This window comes from Macaca nemestrina, chromosome 8 (genome assembly GCF_043159975.1).
Source record: "Macaca nemestrina isolate mMacNem1 chromosome 8, mMacNem.hap1, whole genome shotgun sequence".
Lineage (NCBI taxonomy): Eukaryota > Metazoa > Chordata > Mammalia > Primates > Cercopithecidae > Macaca > Macaca nemestrina.
Window position 1 is genome coordinate 75,847,552 of NC_092132.1, and position 19,756 is coordinate 75,867,307.

At 38.4% G+C, this 19,756-nt stretch overlaps 1 protein-coding gene across 4 annotated transcripts in view; it reads right to left on the reverse strand.

Moving 5' to 3' along the window:
* LOC105483613 (sulfatase 1) overlaps nt 1-13,213 on the reverse strand; it is a 193,325-nt gene extending 180,112 nt beyond the window's left edge. The window contains exon 1 of one of the 4 annotated variants that reach the window (XM_011744576.2): nt 12,930-13,212. The gene's annotated coding sequence lies outside the window, so the exon portion shown is untranslated. Of the gene's footprint in view, nt 1-12,929 lie in introns of all 4 variants that reach the window. The other 3 variants (XM_011744580.3, XM_071068132.1, XM_071068131.1) reach the window with 3 other exon arrangements.
* Between the last annotated feature and the right edge of the window lie 6,543 nt (nt 13,214-19,756).

A 19,756-nucleotide genomic window follows, 5' to 3' on the forward strand; every position in this document is an offset into this window, starting at 1 on the left:
GAATAGCGTGAACCCGGGAGGCGGCGGAGCTTGCAGTGAGCTGAGATCGCGCCACTGCACTCCAGCCTGGGTGACAGAACGAGACTCCATCTCAAAAAAAAAAAAAAAAAAAAAAAAATGAGGTTTGTGATTTTAGGCAGGTCTGCCAACAAACCCAGTCCTCTTGTTTCCTCAGATGTAAAATGAGAGGTTCTGCTTAGATTATCTCTGAGGTATGCCTCCAATATTCTGCTTAGATTCTGCTTAGATTGTTGGAGGTATGCTTCCAACATTCTGTGTTTCTATGATATCCTTTCCTGGAAAATCCACTGCAAATTCTAAGTTATTGAAGCAACAACAGCAAATAAGATTCAGTAGTTTTGACAGTGTGCAATAATTTCTTCTTTCTTCCAAGTAATTTAAAACCTTTTACCTCAGTTGCTAATTGTCCTACAAATGAGAATGCCATTCCTAGAAAAAATTTTTCCAATCCATACCCACTGCAGAAAAAAAAAACCCAACACGATTTACTGTGAAATTAACAGGGTGTTTTAATTTATGCTATGTGGCAGATAGTGGACAGGCCTATATATCTAGCACTATCCATGAAAATCTGCTCTAGCTGTAATTTTACAGGTCCTTGAAAACAGAATTGTCACAATCTCTTCAGTTCAGCTCTCAAGAGAAATTAATTGATAACATAGAATCCTGAGTGGCTGGCATGTGAGTGACACCCAGCTATACAATTTCACATCTAATCAAGGAAGATGGGAATTCTAGTTGGCCTATTGTCTATTTGAATCTGTTTCTGGATGGAATCCAGCTGGCGCAAATGCAGCCCTGGAGAGTGATGTGGGCAGAAGATGGAAACAAAAAATCTGAGCCAGAGAATCAGTGCCCGAGATAGTGCCTTCCACATTGTCAAAAGAATGCCCAGGGTAGTTGTGAATGTGCTGCTGATTAGTTTCCTAAAATTCTCAATGACTAAAATATAATGTTCTATCCCAGTAGTCCTTGATCATTCTAACTGTGAATGTGTAATGAAGGCCTTTAGGATGTACTGGCTCTACCACCTTGAAGCTATGCTTGATAGATGCAGGGGCTTGAAACTCAACTTGTCTTACTGTTTCTCGAAATATAAGAGAGAGAAGGCAATTTAAAAAAATGATGAGAGTAAGAATAAATGCAAAATTGTACATAATTAAGAGCTAAAATTATATGACAAGATTTTAAGTGGAAAGAGAGCACAGATGAGAGAGAGATTATTGATGGTTGGAAGAGTTAGGAAAAGAAAGTTCCATGGAGGTAATGAGGCTTGAGTCTTTCTTTTCAAAGATGGGTGGAATTTGAACATGCAGAACCATGATGCAGTCCTAGCCCAGAAAACAGTGTGAGCACGTGCCTTGTAGCAGAAGTAAAGATGTAAATTCAGGACATGTTGAACCACTTTAGGAAAGAGCAGAAAGTGTATAGGGGGAGTGGAATGGTTATCGTGGAAAAGATAATGGAGGTTCTTAATTGCTGGTCCTTTATTTAGACTGGATGCTGCAGAAAATTGGGAGACAGGTGTTTTAGGGTAGTGGAATGATATGATGAAACAGTGTAGAAATAAGATGAGTTTAATGGCAGTAGGTAAGACGAGTGGAGATAAGAAAGAGATAAGGTACAGAGCTTATTTTAGATGCATGAGGTGATGCAAAACTGGATTGAAGTCCTTCCTCTTTCCTCCAACCATTCTTTTTAGTTTCAAGGAGAATGCTTAGGCTGGGTGCAGTGGCTCATACCTGTAATCCCAGCACTTTAGAAGGCTGAGGCAGGAGGATTGCTTTAGCCCAGGGGTTTGAGACCAGTTGGGCAACATAGGGAGACCCCATCTCTACAGAAAATAGGAAAAAAGTTGGCTGGGCTTGGTGTGTGCTTGAGGTCCCAGCTACTTGGGAGGCTGAGGTGGGAGGATCAATGAAGCCCAGGAGGTCAACACTGCAGTGAGCCATGGTCACACCACTGCACCCTGCCTGAGTGACAGAATGAGACACTTTCTCAAAAAAAACAAACAACAAAGGAGAATGCTTTATTTATTTAAGCTTGTCTTAACAGGAAGAGCAGAGTTTGCCAGTAAAGGAGAATAATGTCATCTAGGTGAAGAGAATGGCAGAATGCAGGCAAAGAGATAATGGCATGCTCCTGAAGGGTTAACTAATTTGCTCAAAATCACACTATTAATAGTAGCCAAGTTCTGGCATCCAGATTTCTAATGTCCTTCCACTGTACCACCTTGCCTCTTTTTCCTAGCTCCAACACTGTTGTCATTTTCAGCAAATTTTATTTCATTGCTAATTGTGTGCTTAATTGGTTTTTCAGACTTGAAAAGTTACCAAGGAAATAATAAAATATACACTTTAATATTATTTGCCCAACACGAAATATGATTTGCCTGAAGCAGATGAGGAAGTTAAGTGGAGTATTCTAAGCTTCCAAAGGGGTTATGACAATGGTAGAAGCAATTGTAGGAACACCTGTAATTTTACTTCTGAGACTACTGTAGTAGTTTACCGGAACGTTAGATGAATAGACAGCTATTTTTGTAGGAGAATGGCTAATGAGAATAACAATTGCTGTACATGAAGTTTTTCATATAGCTTATTTTTCCCTATGTTTTCTGTACTGATTTTTATGTCAAAAAGGTAAAGCGACTCTCTATGACGGAACGTGTTTTGACTCATTGTATTCTTTTTTCTGACTTCTCTACTTACTCATTTTTCTTTTCTTAGAAGGACCAAATTTCTCCAATTCCAGAAGTCTTTGTACCTCTAAGATCTAAAAGCGTAACAGGTAGGAGTAGAATCTTGAATTGAAATTTGAACTTAGACAATCCAAACTTAAGAAGTTTGGAAACATCAACTCATGTTTCAGTCGCTAACCTCTATACCAGGACCCTGGCCCATTGATTTAAGTGGGTACTAGATGAAGAGACCTAGTTTTAAGTTTGGCAGCTAAGCCCAACGTTTGTGCTTGCTGAAGATGATGTTTATTGATCTAACTATGGCACTTGTGTATTATTCTTTTCTCTCTGGTTTGTTGCACTGGATGTCTCAACAATTCAGTTGTTAGCCATTAATGGCTTTTAAATATAAACTGGCTTATGTCAATTAATCCCTCATGTCTGGCAACCATGAGTGAGAAATAGATTACAGGTGCTGATACTTAGGCTGGCGTTTCTTCCAGGGGAACTAGGGAATATGGTTCAGAAAACTCAGTTGGGTGAAATAGAACAGGCCAAAGACTTCATTAAAAACTTGAATGAGAACCAAGTCTCTTTTGAGGAACCAAAATGCTGTCAAGTCTCCAGGGTCAATGCTATTCCCATAAATTTTCAGTAACAGGGCTACATTTCAGTTCCAGATTTTGCTGACTCAAGCTCTGTATTCTTTCAGTCATGCAGCCTCCACATATAAGGCAAGAGTTTGAAATGGCAAACACAATCTTCTACTTCTAAGAAACCTATGCTTAATCCTGAAAACTGCCCATTGATTTAGTAGGAAGACTTGACTAGAGAATGGCTCTCTTATTTTGAAGAGGAAGTGGTTGAAACAAATAAAATAAAATAAAAAAGGATAAAACAAGAGGGGATAGAAAGAAAAGCAGGGGAATGCAGAAACCTTTCCCAGATCATAAAATTAAGGATGATTTGTCTTTGTAGTGAATAAGGGAATGTGTATTTCATTTGTAAATAAATCATTGGTACATTCTGTGAAAGGATGTCAATCAGCCTCCTCCAAGGTAGAATATGAAGGTTTGTGCGCATAGGCAACTTAAATATTTCATCTCTTCTTGACTCTAGACTTTTTAAATTTCATATTCCTCCCCACTAGCAGTCTCTTAGTCAAAAGAAGAGAATTATAGGTGTTATGCAGAGGTAGTTGAGTGTTTTGACTTGAATATCCATAACTTCCCCTAAGTTATAGAAATGCTAGATTGTTACTTGGCCAACCATTTTCTTAATCTGAGAAAAGATTTTTTTTTTTAATCTAAGGCAGCGTATGCCTTATAAAAATCACAGTTGTGTATTCTGTCTAATGCCCACCAATGATCAGAAAATAAGATCTGTTTAAATTATATTATTAAACATTGAGTGCTCGCTTCGGCAGCACGTATATTATTAAACATTGATATACACATATATTTACCTATGTCTGCATTATAAAGTTCTATCGAGTGTAGTCTGTTTACAGATAACAGATAAACGTTTGTTCCATAATGACCATTGTCACTTTGGAAACATATGGTGTTGCCGAATGAAATTCCACTTTCAGTAGCTTTAGGTTGAGCCACCATTTCCCTGTGTCCTGGGCTTGATACCTCAGTATTTTTCTCTCTTTTGTCCTCTATTTGACTAATCACCAAGTTGTATTATTGTTATTTATTTCTTCACAATGTTTCTTATATTCATCCTTTCCTTATTCTCACTGCATCAATGGGAATAGACAACACTTTAAAAAATTTATTTGGACTTTGGGGATCAATTGTCTCGTTATTCCCCTCTCTCTTTCTCTCTCTGACTCTGCTCACTCACTGTCACTCTCGTTTTTCCTTAATCTCTCCTCATTCTTTAAAAACCTACTGCTTGAACTTCCTAGGCATCTGTTTAGCTATCAAGTCCAACCTCTCTACCTGATGTATTAGGACACTCTAGAATCTGGCCTGACTTAGCTATGACATGAAATGCTTATTATAGCAAGGCACAGAGCAGAGGCAAGAGAGGATCACAATGCTTCCTCTCCTCTTCCGTTCCTTTTTTTCTATTCTTTGCCTCTATCCTCTTTCCCTCCCTCTTCCTCTTTATCTTCTTTGCCAAGTGGCCCCCTTCATTATATTTCCAAATTGTGTCATACAGATCATTAGATTAAAAAGTGCTATTTTTATTTGAAAAGGACATACTCACTTTATCACCAAGCCTCAGCTCAAGCCTTTTCTTTTGCCATCTGGGAACAAAAATGCCGCTTTTGTGTTTTGTGTTTGTGCAGTTTCTCTGTTCTATATTCTGTGTTAAGCATCTTATTTTATTATCTCATTTAATCTTTATAACAAACTTTTGTGATAAACATTAACTCCATTTTACAGAGAAGGAAATTGAGTCAAAGTAAAATAAAGAGATTTAATCTGTTTGATATCAGGTCCATATCATAAATCTCCTTTATGAAATCTAAATATCACATATGAAAAAGATCACGATAATACATGTAAGGCCTCTAGGCATCCCAAGTAAAAAATATTACATGTCCTATGCTTTTCTTTATCTGTTATATTCGGAAAACTTTCTTTTCTTTTACCAGCATAAAGTTCTCAGAAGAAAAAAAGGAGAACATGATTTGTAGGGGGCCTCTCTTTTCTGGGATGCACTTTTTATAAGATGAAGGTTAAAAGCTGGTTTCAAGAATTTCTGGATGCACGGTAAGGCACATCTGTTTACAGGGACATTCTATTCAGGAGAAGATTGATTATTGGCAGGTGAAGGTTAAGGGTGAAACTTTAAATTGGCAGGAAGTCTATTCAGAACACATGTTATATGATAGAAAGGTGATTGGGATGCAAAGGCATATTTGTAATAGGAGTTTGAAGATAATATCTACAGGTGCACACTTCTAAATTAACTTATCAACAAATGTACTTTGGAATGCAATTAATCTTTTCCCACCATAATTCTGGTATAGCTAATATCTTTTAATTGTGTAACCTTTAGTTTTACTTTAAATTAATATAGCAGATGTTGCCTGTAACACCATACCAAAAAACTGGACAATAAGCAGAATTGTTTGTATTTCAGATTTCCATTTTGGTTTTTAAGAATGGGCTAAATGTGCCAATATTGTTCAGAAAAATGGGAAGACACTTAGATTGAATAATCTTTGAGCCTCTGTCATCAAAGGAATACAAGGCGATTTTCCTGAGTTCTTAAAACAAACGTGTCTCCGAAATTCTTTGCATATTATGAAGTGGAAAAAGTTGCATGTATTAGTAATCCTATTTACTGATTGGAAAGACCATAGGAAAAAATAAAAAATTAGTTCAGAGTTTCTGTTAATTCTAACAACAGAACTAGTATCTGGCTACAGCAGTTTGTAGCTCAGTTGAAGATTTGGTCAATGCCAACAAAAGAAAAGAGCAAAACAAAGAAGAGCTAGAGTGAAATTACATGACAGTAGATGAAGCTGCATCAGAGTTCGTTGCTTAAGAACAGACAATTCAGTTGTTACTGTTTTATAATGTGATTGGATATGTAATAAGACAAATCCCCATCTTACAAGGATACTGTTTTACGAAAATGTCTAGGCCTGCTCATGAATTGATTGTCCTTCCAGCTTTAGAATCTTTTTTAGTTTATATTCAACAAGAGCCACGTGGACTCTCGCCAGTTCCAAACTCCACTCCCATCACCAGCCTTCTAACTTTATTTTAGAATTTGATTAGTGTGACCCAAATTTCTAGATTGATTTTGAGAGAGTCTACCTTTTACAATTAAAACCTTTGATCGAGAAACACAGTGTGTCTGTTCATTTATTCAGCACAGAGATTTATTATTAATCTCACCCACAACAGTTAAACAGTAGCATGTCCAAGTCCCTTAGATTCATATTTTAGAAAATGTAGACATAGTTTCCTATAGGTTTGCACTTGTGTAGTAAGCAAAAACAAAAACAAAACAGCATAAGAAAAATTTTACCTTTGAAGGTAAAGTGAAGACCTGCTTTTTTTTTTTTTTTTAAATTAAAGGTGGCTTAGGGCCGGGATGGTTGCTCACACCTGTAATACCAGCACTTTGGGAGGCTGAGGTGGGAGGATCACTTGAGGCTAGGAGTTTGAGACCAGACTGGGCACCATAGTGAGATCCAGTCTCTAAAAAATTAAAAATAAAAAATAGCTGGGTATGGTGGTGCATGCCGACAGTCCTAGCTACTCACGAGGCTGAGGCAGGAGGATCACTTGAGCCCAGAAGATGGAGGCTGCAGTGAGCTATGATCTTGCAATTGCCCTCCAGCCTGGATGAGAGAGTAAGACATTGTCTCAAAAAATTAAATTAAATTAAAATTTAAGAAGTTTAATGCACTATTGTGCAGGAGTACATGGATGACATATTTAGAGGGCAAAGGAGGACCAGCTTAGTGGCCACAACTGAAGATGGTGTCAAACGTAATTGTTAATGTCTGTCTTTGAAAATTTGATAGTTATGTTTGCTACGGAGAGGGAGGGATCTCCAGAAATACTGGCTTGTCCATCATCCCTGGCAGTTCCAGTTTCTTTCCTCTTCCTGACGGAGAGCAGGTGCAGACCAGATGATCAGAAAGCTAGAACTGAATACCCAATGTCTAAGGACATATTTGCTAAGTGGCACTCAGTGCCTTGTTAGAGAATTTTGCAGTCAGCTGCCCTTCCAGAGAAAAGGCACAAATAGAAGGTTCAATGTTTGATGATGGGTGCAGAGTTTGGGAATGGTAAGGGGCTCAAACTGATTGCTTTCAGTTTTTTTGTTAAATTTGGCTTGCAGGTGAAGTCTAAATGGTATCTTGCTTTATCAATTACTTCTGGAAGCTTGATCTGACTCTCTATAGTGTTTTGTCAAGTTTTTATTAATATTTCTTTCTAGCTGGTGAGCCAGGAGGAAAGAAGGGAAGCACATGACCCTTAGTGAATCCAAATCCCTGCTGGGGTCCACAGAGAGGGTCCTTTGTTCCCCAACAGCACGGTGGCCCAGGGCCTGCTCTTTATCGTCCTTGGTGCAGGACCCAGGGCTTCATGCTTCATTCCTCCCTCAATGTGTATTTAACTGTCACTACTGTCCCTACACAGCCATTAGCTCAGTTGCTCCAAATCCCTAAATGCCAAGAGCACTTCCCTCCTTCTCTCTCTCTCTCTCTCTCTTACTCTCACTTTCTCTCCCTTGCTCTCTCCCTCCTTTCCTTATTCCCCTGCCTTTGGGGGCAGAAGAAAATGCTAAAGGAAGGCACATCATGAATACGTAGGATTAATGACTGACACAGTTGAATGATTGTTATTCCTGCATCCTAGGTCTGGATCTATGTATGCACCAATCAACCCCCTCTCACTTCCATTTATTGAACACACAATACTGGATATGCACTGAACTAGCTGATTTATGTGTTTTCTTTACAATGTTCCCAAGATAAGTACTCCTATCTGCATTTTACAGAGGAAGGAGCTGAATCTCAGAATGGGTCAGTTCCCTGTCCAAGGCCACAGAGCTAGAGAGGCGGTCCCTGGATTAGAACACAGGTCTGTTTGAACCCAGAGCCCATACTTTCCTGCTCCAAAGCCATATTTGGGATTTTATGATAGAGCAACAGCCAATACACTTAATTTCTACTACGGTTCAAGCTGAACTTGATGGGGATTTTTCATATAATAGTCAAGCTTAATCTGGGGCAATTATTTTACTTTCTGCCTTACGACCATTTTCCCTAAGGTTCCTCTAAATAAAACCCACTGAGTTTCATTTTTTTGTTTTTCGTTTCCTGTCCTGGGTGGGGAGGAAGCTAGTGGAGCCAGTGAATGGCTCTAAAGTGGGGTAACTCTAGAAGGGAAAGTGCCTTGAGTGTTTGAATGTCCTGGTGAGTTTAGTAAGCACACTTTTTAGGGTCTTCTGTGGGTCATTAAAGTGGACCGGGCCAGTCGCTGTCACCCTCCCTGAGAAGTCAAGGAATAAATAAGCAAACTATAGAGTAAAATAAAAAATAAAGCAATGGCTTTAAATGCAATCCATGGATAACCAATGGTCAACATGAAGGGAAGAAAAGCATTGCAGGAAGAGGTAGTGATCGGGGAAGCTTCTCGAAGGAGGTGGAACTTAGGCTGAAACTTTGAAGGATGAATATATAGAGGTGATAAGGATGAACTGAGTGGGGCATTTTACACACAGGCTTATGAATATAGACTTAGAAGGAACCGTGCACATGATGACAAAGTCTCATTTTAAAGACAAGATAGAAAGCTAGAGTGGTTAGGGCTGAAAGAAAAGACTAGCAAGTGGAGATGCTGTGCTGGCCGCTTTAGCTGGAAGGAAGGGTACACTTCTGAGGTTGTGGGGATTTGGTAGGGAGAAATGGTTGGAAAGTTCGGGCCAAATAACAGAAGGCCAGAATATTAGAATAGGACTGAAATTCATTTTGTGGGTAGTAAGGGTTCACGTGGTAATTTTCAGACTAGAAATGCTTTGATGAAAGTGGCATTTTAGGAAGCTGAGTCTGCAGTAGTAGACAGAAGAGGGAAATGGAGGCAAGTGGACCATTTAGGAGGCTGCTGCAATGACCCACATGTGAGATGATCACTGCACTGGGATGGTAGCTGTGGGCCACATGTGGGAGACATTTTAAAGGAAGGACTCACAGAATTTGATGACAGATTGGCTATAGGGGAGAGGGAAATATGAGAGGAAAAAAAAAGCCTAACAGGCGAATTCCCCATCTCCTCAGGATATTAACATAGATAAAAATGTTTTAAATAGGAAATATATTTCAGGAAATATTTTTCCAATAAGATACCTCTTCTCAAAAATTTTCATGGATCTAATCTAAATAAAAGGTGAATTTACCACATGATCATAGACTTAATTTCATACATGAGCCTCCTCCTCCCCAAAGTCAATAATGATAAAAGTAAGCATCTATTTAGAGTCCAGTTTTAAAAATTTTAATCCCTTTAAATGTACTTCATGCTCTCCACACAAAAATACCGCACGGGGGCGGGGGGGCTACAGATGTCCTGAGCTTACCCTTTGGTTGGCCTCATCTATGTGGTGATATATACAGCTCAGTATCAGAAATCTTGCTTTATGGATTTTTTTTTTTTTTTTTTTTTGAGACTGAAGTTTCATTCTTGTTGCCCAGGCTAGAGTGCAATGACGTGATCTCGGCTCACTGCAACCTCCGCCTTTTGGGTTCAAGCAATTCTCCTGCCTCAGACTCCCAAGTAGCTGGGATTACAGGTACCCATCACCATGCCTGGCTAATTTTTGCATTTTTAGTAGAGATGGGGTTTCCCCATGTTGGCCAGGCTGGACTTGAATTCCTGATCTCAGGTGATCCACCAGCCTCGGCCTCCCAAAATGTTGGGATTACAGGCGTGAGCCACTGTGCCCGGTCCTAGGATTTTTAAAGAATAAACTAATTTTCAATATAAAACACAAAAGAACCAAACCTCTCATCCTTCCAATATGGATACATAATTAGGGAAGGAAATAGGAAATGTCCCACTTGCCACTTGTCTCTACTATTATGATGGAAATGGCTACAACAATCTGCATGAAGTCACTTACATTTTCTTAGAAGGAAAACAGAGTAGAACCCTTCTAGTTTCCTGATGGAGGTTCCCACTCATAACCTACCATGGATTCAGTCAATACCTGGACTAATGTATTTTGGTATTGCACACCACCATAAAAATGAATTTTGTCACTTTCACAAATCAAGCTTTCAGATCACTTTTCACATCTAAGATCTGTCACCTTAATGTACACCGAGTGCACATTTCAGATCTCCTCGACCTCCGTTATTTTTTGCTTCTCTGAAAGGGATATCCCGTGTGCTCAAACACTTTCACAGCTGGCGGAATGCTGATGGGAACTTCATGTGTATTACCAGCACAAGTGCTGTCAGGAAGAAACCAAATGTCAAACTGAGGTATGTAGAAGTCACCATAAATGTGTCTCTGCATGTTTACCATCTGGGACAATAGATTTTGATTTTGACAAGAAGCTGGGATTGCCCTGTGGGCACTGTGTTTTAAGTGAGCCCTTTCAGTTCACGAAGTAACTTCACATTATCCTGTTAGGGGGACAAAAACACCGCTGCCGTTTCAAGGTGTGAATTTATTATCTCTCCACACTTCCTTTCTTGTTTCCATCCTGCCTAATCCTGTGTACAACTGTTGTTTCAGGGGAATTGTCCCATACTGCCACAGTCCTGTCCAGGTAGCCCTGTGATCGGTCTGCAGCATTAGGGATGTATGCTGGTGGGATACCTGTTGCTAAACAGCACTTTGCCTCTGTTAGAAGCCATCACACCACATCGCAGGGAGGAAAATCCGATCTGTGAGGAGGAACTTGACTTTCTTGTGAAATATCTCTGCAGTAGTGAAACACGGCATTGGTAGTTAGCACCATGCATGCTATATGCCGTCCATGTAGTTCTAATCTTGATACGACACAAGATATTAGTTTGCCTTTCTGTCTTTATTTTTTTAAACCCCATTTCCATTGTAAAGTCAAAATGGAATGACTGGAATTCCAAAAGACTTCAGCTTATGAACTTGGTTCTATTTTGGTTATGTAATATTGGGAATCAGATAATAGTTAGAATAACTGTCTGGGTATTTATGAGGATAATTTCTCATTGAAGGAGAAGTTTGAGAGTATAACTGGGGAACATTCTGAATAAAAATGAAAGATCATATTAAAATATTGTTTCAGTCTTAACTTTTTTAAAAAAAGGATTTAAAAAAATTAACTGCATGGTTGCAAAAGTATGTATAATGCAACTTGAAACATAATTTTACAGGCATCTTTATGCAATTGAATACTAAAATCACAAAGCACTAGCCATAAATCCTGTTATTCAACCTACTAAACAGCTCTTATTTCAGAACAGCTTATATACAATATTATTCATAGAATCTCTCACCTGCAAAGGGTAAGGATAATGCTGGGTTTCTCTGCCAAATGTGAAAGAGCCCAAATCTCTGCATACCACAGGTATATGAACGTTGCTATCGGAGGGCAAGTATATTGGGGCAGCAGAAGTCTCATTGGCTCACCTATCTTGCTAGAAAATTTGGAAAATTAAAAATTTTATGTTTTGATCCCTGTGAAAATAGAGCCTGAATTGAAAGGCTTTTTTTTTTTAATACCACAAATTAAACATAGCATATACACTCCCTTGTTATATTTATAAATAGTTCAATTCAATTTTGGTGGGTGCTTTTGGTAGAGCCGTTACAGCTACTCACATATATGGTGACAACTCATTTTATGTTGCTCAGGCACCAGATGACTATTAATTTCCAATGACTAGTTTATAATTAAATCCTTTTTGTTTGCCTGTTTATAACCAAACCTGAAAATCTATTTACGTTTAATTAACACTTCACTTAGCCGGTCTAAAACCTATAAATGTAGTGACTCTTAATGATCCATTACAGAGATGCTACTTTAGTTTTCCATGACTTGTAAAACTTTCACAAACAGATCTGCAAATCAATTACCTCCATCTGCTTTCCCTGCAGCTGCAAGAGGGCTATGTTAAAGAGCATTTTCCTCCTTCTTCCTCCTCTGCTTTTCTTCCAGCTCTAAGCATTTTAGTTTTAAAGCCGACCTAGCGGCTGTTCAGAGGGTAGCCCCTTCTCTTAAGGAGTTTCCAAACTTTAGAGTCAATCTCCAAAAGCATTTTAAAATACCCTTTGCTCTGTCATAAGTCAGACATAATCTACCTTGCACAAATCGGTGAAGAAAGCATTTCCATCTCTGCTAGCAACTCAGTAATAGACCCTTCAAAGAATCTTTATAAATTGAGCAGTAAAATGCAACAGTTTGAAAGTGAATTTTAATTTTGAAAGCTAAAATAAATCCTTTCTCAGCCTTATCTACTCTTTACAAGCAAGTTATAGCTCCTGTTTTGAGTATACAACGGGCATATGAAAAGGTACAAACGCGGCTCCCAAAGATATTTTCTTAGCTACACCTTCAAAAGCAAGGCATGAGGAGTGTTAGTTCTACAAAGACAGCCAAGCATCAAGCTATGCTCACTGTCATCTGTCAGCCGTACAATAGCAGCATTGATAGGACAGCAACAACTGGCTTTGACAAGTGTGCCGTGCTAGCATTCCATTCAAAACTATGCTAAAAGAGAGACGGAGAGAGAAGCATTCAGTGTCTTTTACTTTACCTGAAAAAAAAACTGCTTTTCTTGTGTCTGCTGAAAATGAATTCCTCCTTTTCCTCCAAAAGCAAAGTAGTTCTATTGCCTACGACTCTCACTTGGAGAAGACCACACAGCTCCAGCAAGGCAGCCTTCCTTCTCTTAATCCCCACTCGAATGTGATGACACACACTAACCCCAACCATCTGTTGAAACACGTCCTCAAGCACTCAGCACAGTGGTGTGTCAAGACGGGCTGCCCAATCCAATTGCTGGGGCTGGGTGTCTCTTACAGAATGGAGGCTGAGGGCAGGGCTGAAACTGGAGGTCTGAGAACTCCCAGTCAAGTAACCTGAGATTTTCGGAGAGAGAGGACTGCTATAAAAAGAGAAGTGGGAGGTGCTACAGAGAAGGTGGAGGGAATGAATTATTCCGATGGCCAGTTGCGCGTTACTTTTCACAACTCCTCGTGCTCCCCCTGGGATGATGGGGACCCTCAGTGGGATGCAAAGAAACCCTAAAAATTTTTTACTGCCCATCTACGGAAGGGCCATCTTCTCAGCAAGAGGCTTTCCCTTCCATAGGAGATAAAAGACTCATCTTGACTTGCTGATAAAGGGTTAATGTAGGAGTAGTTTGCACTGAAATGTGACATCTACATTTTGAAATCTAAACTCCTACCTTCCTTTGATTAGATCGTGGCTGCCTCCAACATTCCTGGCAGGGAGGGGGTGGGGGCGCAGCTAAGAGCAGAAACTTCCCTATTCCCACACACAGCTCTTCACTGTTTGCCACAGGCTGAACTTCAGAAATAGTCAATGAAAATCATTTTCGTTTCTACTCATGTAAAATAGCACGCGCTCCCATAGATAAAGGTGGCTTTTTTAATCACTTGCTGCTTTCACAGACATCTCTTTGTAAAAGCACTTTGGTACCAGAGGACTGCACTCTGCCATTGATTATTTTTATTGGCTTCTAGTTAATTGCACTTATAATGCCCATATAGCTCAAACAGCTCATTAACAATTTTTCTTTGAAATGTTTTCAAAATTTGGTCATTTCAATATCTCCTTCTTATGTGCTTTTTTTTTTTTTTTTTTTTGGTTTTCTGAACTGTTTTATAAAACTAAGTACTTTGACAGCCGTCTGAACCAGAAAATGGCTATACTTGTTACAGTACTTTAAGAAGATATCTGGAAATCAATTGATTGCCACAAATCTGACAATTTCAAAAATTCCATCAGACATCTAAGGAATTTTGATAAACTGAAAGAGAAAATAGGAATTTTAAATACTACCAACTCCCTGACAGTGTCTGTGGGAAGCCAATATTTTAAGTATTGCATCTTTTGAATTTCTTTGAACTGGAAGGGAGATTGTTTAAAAACAAAACAAAACAAAAAAACACTTAAACTTGCCTAATGCCTTAAAATTTAGACTATAAATAGTTATCTAATACGTGGAGTGCTAGTATCACAAGGAGAATTATTTCAGTTTCTAGCAACATTGACTTGACTAGCTTGTGTTTTTCCAGAATTTTTTTGTGTGGTATTATATTAAGATACTTAAAAATTATCCCTGGTGCAATTTTCTGAAGTACAAAATTAGAAAACTAATTTTTCCGCAGTGCATTTTTTCTTATAATTGGGTTATAAAGAAGAAGGAGGGGAAAAAAGAATCAGAAGTTAGAGTCCTGATTCATTTGCTCAATTGCTTCTCAGAAGTGATTATGAGGTGTCTGTTTCACAATATATTGTGTATTCACTAAACTACTCCTAATCAGCTAAGTCCAGATACATAATCAACACAAACATTTTCAACAATGGCAAATGGCACAACAGGGCTCTCCCTTCCCTTGGGCATCATAAAACTTTTAATAGTGCCAATTATTGTAAGGTATTTTTTTTTCCTGTTTTGGTGGGCGGGGGGTTAATCCATCCAGACCCATGTCTGGAAATCTGGATTACCTCAACTGCACAGATTTTGAAGACCCCAGAGACATTATTAAGGTAGTTCGCATTCTCTTAAACTGTAAATTGAGTTACAAAAGTAAAACCTAAGAAACTGTACAGATGTCGAATCAAGAAGCTTTATCAATCCTGTGCTTGCAACACACCGTCTATGAGGGGTTCCCAAATGGGCCTGGTTCTGACCTACATATTGTTTGAAGTGCTTTTTAACACAGACACTTTATTCTATTATTACATTGTAGATCTTTTCATTAAAACTCAGTCACTGCTTCTCTTTTATTGATAACTTCAGCTATTTACAGGATTTAATACTTGCTTTAAAATAAAAAATACAAGGATGCAATAGATGTGGCTGTTTGCTGTGATCTTAACACTTGCTTCTGCAGTAGCTGGAAATGCTACCTTTGGAAAGTATTGTAAGAGTGAGCCCGCAGAGACACATTTTTCCTTGTTGTTCTGAAATGCTTTTGTTAGGGAAAATCAACTCAAACAAAAACCTGAAGCTGGTGCTGCAGGATAAGGTCCCAGCTCCCCTTCTCTCTGTAGCCTGCTTTAGTGCTCAGTGGAGTGTCAGTTTAGAAGTTAAGAATTTTCCATTACCTCCCTTCCTTTCTCCTTGCCATCTGCAAACAGTTTACTTTTTAAGAAAAAAAAAAAAAAAAGTGAAATTGATTCTGTCTTGAAAGATCTAAACCTAAAATACAGCACATTCTAAAAGATGAGATGCCGGATTTTCAAGTACATTGAGCAGCGTGAGGTTGTGCACAGAGTGAAGCGCTTCTCCGTAAGAATTAAGTAAGGACACTCCTAAAATGAAAGATTAATTGTAGGTAACGGTGATATTGAAAAATAGCCCCTCCTATTCTGTTCCCACAGTTAAAATGTCCCTTTACTTATTAGCTCCAATTAGTTTCCATGGTAACCGACCAGCCCTTGTAAACCCCGCACTCTGAGCTTCACTCATCTTTGTCTAGACTGAACTCACCAGCCTTCTTCCTCCACAGATGGTAGTTTAGCTGAGTCTATATCTATATCCATATCTTTTGCACACACATAACTGGCACATAAGTGCCCACATTCTCTTTATTACTTGCACAATGGTGGCCAAGGGAGAATGGAAGTGGCATTTAATCCCCCAGCTACAACGCGTGCATCTGCTGCCACACTAATTTTTTCCCCCTCTTGGTTATTGTTTCTTCCAGTCTTGTTCTATTATCAGCTGTTTGCTGCTCGTAATTTCTTTTCAGGGAAGCCAATACAGTATAATAAAAACCTCATTAAACAGAAACACCTATCAGCCTCGGAGAAAGCCCTAAACTACCCCTTTTTGTTTAAAGAATCATTAAAGTGAAAAAGAAAAACCACTTGTTTGTCATGCTTGAAAAAAAGAGAACAAAGCCAACATAAAGGTTTACCAAGCCAGGGGGCTAATATGAAGATTTAATGCACTTAAGACACGGTGGTTCTTTCCCCCTTGAGCTGCCTGTTGGCCAAGAATCCCAACTTGAGCACAGTAAACAAATGATCAGGGAGGCGGAGAGAGCTGGCCCCTCCACACACTTGCTGGGGAGGGAGGCGACAGGGACTCCCAGCATCTTAGTGGTTGCAGGCTGCTCTGTGCCACCGTGCCAATGGGGGCTGGCGATGCTGCTGGATTCCCCCAGAAGTCAGCTAGTGTGAGTACAGAAGAAGTGAGTGGCGAAGGCCTCAGGCAAATGCTTGAAATTGTGAGAACTCAGTAAGCCATGGGCTTTTATAATTTGTGCTGACTTTAGCTCTTTGGACACAACTCACTTTTAATTCAGTGTTACTTTGAGGTAAATCATCCTTACTTATAAGAACTGGGAAGATGCCCACAGTTTAGGAAGTTGTGATGGCCATGTTTAATCTTGGTAAAAGTAAGTCAAAATGGTAGCATTAGATTTCTCCTTTTTGTATCACCTCTGCTACCACAATTTTTTCCAACATGCTAATAATGATTGCAAATAAGATTCCTTCAATTGCAATGATGGAATGTTTTATTCTTAAAATAGTTTCTGAGGTTGGCTTCTGAGCTCATCTGTAATCTAAATATTAGAAATAGAAAAGAAAAAGTTCTGATCACCATTATTATATCTGATAGGATATAGGAACCTGTGATACTCCTTATACTGACACATTCTTTTTTTTTTTTTTTTGGATGATTCCTAAACCTAACCTGACTTCCTTAGGTTTTGTCCTTTAAATAAATGACAAATGACATCTAGAGTTCCATGACACCAGAAGCATGTATAACTATTAGCTCATTGCCATTTGTATCATAAAGTGTCTGTAGATACACAATAAATCTTGTAACTTGGAACATCCTGCATATCTAAATTACTCCAGGCTACACAACTTCCGATATTCTCTTATTCTCTTCCAACTAAACTTTATGGCCTTTATTTACATGGAACCAAGTCATTATCAGAAAGAAAAGGGAAATTATTGCTTGTTAAATGAATTCACATGCGATGCAGCAAGCTTTAGGCTTGCTCATGTTTGCAGTGACTGCATAGCTACATGGGAGGTGGCACTGGAGCTAGTGGTAGTGTTCATAGCAGATGAATAGTTTTGTCCCTGAAGTGAAGTTCCCTCCAGGAAGTACAAGCCTAGAGCATGCTGAAAAGGGTTGTGTAGCTGCATTGTAAATAATTGTAGGAGGGCAAGGTTGGGTAGTAAATCACTTAGGACAAAACAGTGACCCACACACAGAATAATTTAATGAAAGATAATAGATTCAATAGAATTGTGAGAAATAGGATAGTACAATTTTTAGAAACCTATTCTGAATCCGTATTTGCAGAAATTAGTGTTTGGGGCATTGGGCTTCAGGCTTCATTTTACCAGATAATTAAAATTTATGAGACATAATAGAACATACAGATACCAAGTAAGAGGAAATTGTGAATTTCAGCAGTAGGAACTCAAGGTTTTGTTTGATATACCTGGAGGTAAGGTTGAGGGTATTTGACATGTATATACCCTAAACCTAATGAGTCAAATAATTACCTTTCATTTGTAATAAATACATTCCCTGGTTAAGGTGAGTAGTATGAATGAAAGTGGAAAACTGAATGCAGCCATGAGTATCATGCATGTCTCAGAAACGCAGTAGAATTTTGCGTTTGGAAGGAATAATAGACAAAATCAAATTTCTTTATTTTAGAGAGGAGCAAAGTGAGGCCCAGGAAGGCATAAGGGTAACATCCGAGTCATTGGTGGAATTGGGAATACACCCCAAGATTTAATCCATTAGCTCTTATAGCCTCTCAATAATAACATGTACTTTCATTAGAAACAATATTCAGAACGACAAAGACTCTCTTAAACTGGAGTAGTTATGTTTTCTTGGCGCTACATAATTTGAGAAGTCAGTGTGAATTTAGATGCACAAAATACCTTTAGATATGCAGTATTTCTTCTTTTTTATGTCTTTAGGTAGTATTTCTTCTTTTAAGCCATCAGAGTGCTTAAAAGGCATGAGAATTGTTAGGCAGACATAATAATAAACACAACAGAACTTTACTTGATAATTATTAGATAATGTGATTTTTTTTTTCTTATAGCCGTGTTTTATTGTAAAAAGTAGAGTAGATCCCAGGGGGATACATCACTTCCCTTTCTTACTTTCATGTATTTTTTTCAATATTTCAGATTTGAGATTTTGGGGTATCTCAATGAGATTAATGCTATATAGATTTTGGAAGAGACAAACATCTCATCCTGAACTGAGAATTTCTCTTACTAACAATTAGAATATAGGGCAGGAACATGACCTACTTATTTACCTAATGTTTGGGAAATTAACAATGGCATATTGGTCCTCAACCAGGATTGAGTTTTAAAAAGTAACACTACTTTTCTGACATTTATTTGAAATTTTTTAATGTAAATCTAAGTCTCAGATGAGTTGAAGAAATAAAAACTTTAGCAGCAAAATCATTATCATTGAACCAACACAGCAGAAGATAATAGAAAGATGGATACAAAGGGCAAAGGAAATACTCTTAAAAAACACAAACAAAAAACTGTTAGTGAAAGAAAAAGAGGAGAGGGAAAAGTTTCTTTCTTTTAGACCTCAAGGCCAATTTATTTTAAAACCTTAAAACTTTTTGGGAGCAGAAACTATGTCTTATTATCTTTGCATCCTTTCTCTCTAGAATTTAGCACGATGCATTTACATGATAGATCTTCTACAAAAGTTTCCAATGTTAGTGGGTTGCTTGTCTTGGGAGAATTTACATGTGCTGCCTCTGGAATGACATGTTCAGCTTGTCTAAAAAGATTAAGTAACTTTTGAAATCAGCTTGCTGTAGGCTCTTACTTCTGAGTAAACTACTTGCTAAGTACATAGCTCTTCAGAAGCAGAATACAGTCCCTTGACACACGTTCCTTTTTCTTTTTAAGGAAGGTAATACAGGTCTAGTACTCACTCAACACTACCGGGAAGTAAGTACTTGTGTAAAAATTTCTGAGTAACAGATGGAAAACAGCTGCCCACTCAAACTTACTACTATTACTGTCTTTACCAAGAAACCAGGGCTTACAGACGTTTAAAAAATGTTCATTTCCATGGATAGAAGATGTTCTTTAAGTCAGCCGCAATGTTTGGTTACTTACTCAGTAGGCTGATATATTTCTGCAACCTAAATGAAAGCTTGGATTTTGTCAGATTCTTTTAGGGAGATATCCTACATATTGACATTATTAACCTATCTGTATGGTAGTCAGTCATCGCACACTAGGATATGCCAAAAAAACAACTTTATAGAAAACTGATATTTTTCTCTTGATAGTTATAAAACGTAGTTTGCTTATTATTTTGACAATCATGATATTTTCAGACTGTCAAAAGGGCAGTGA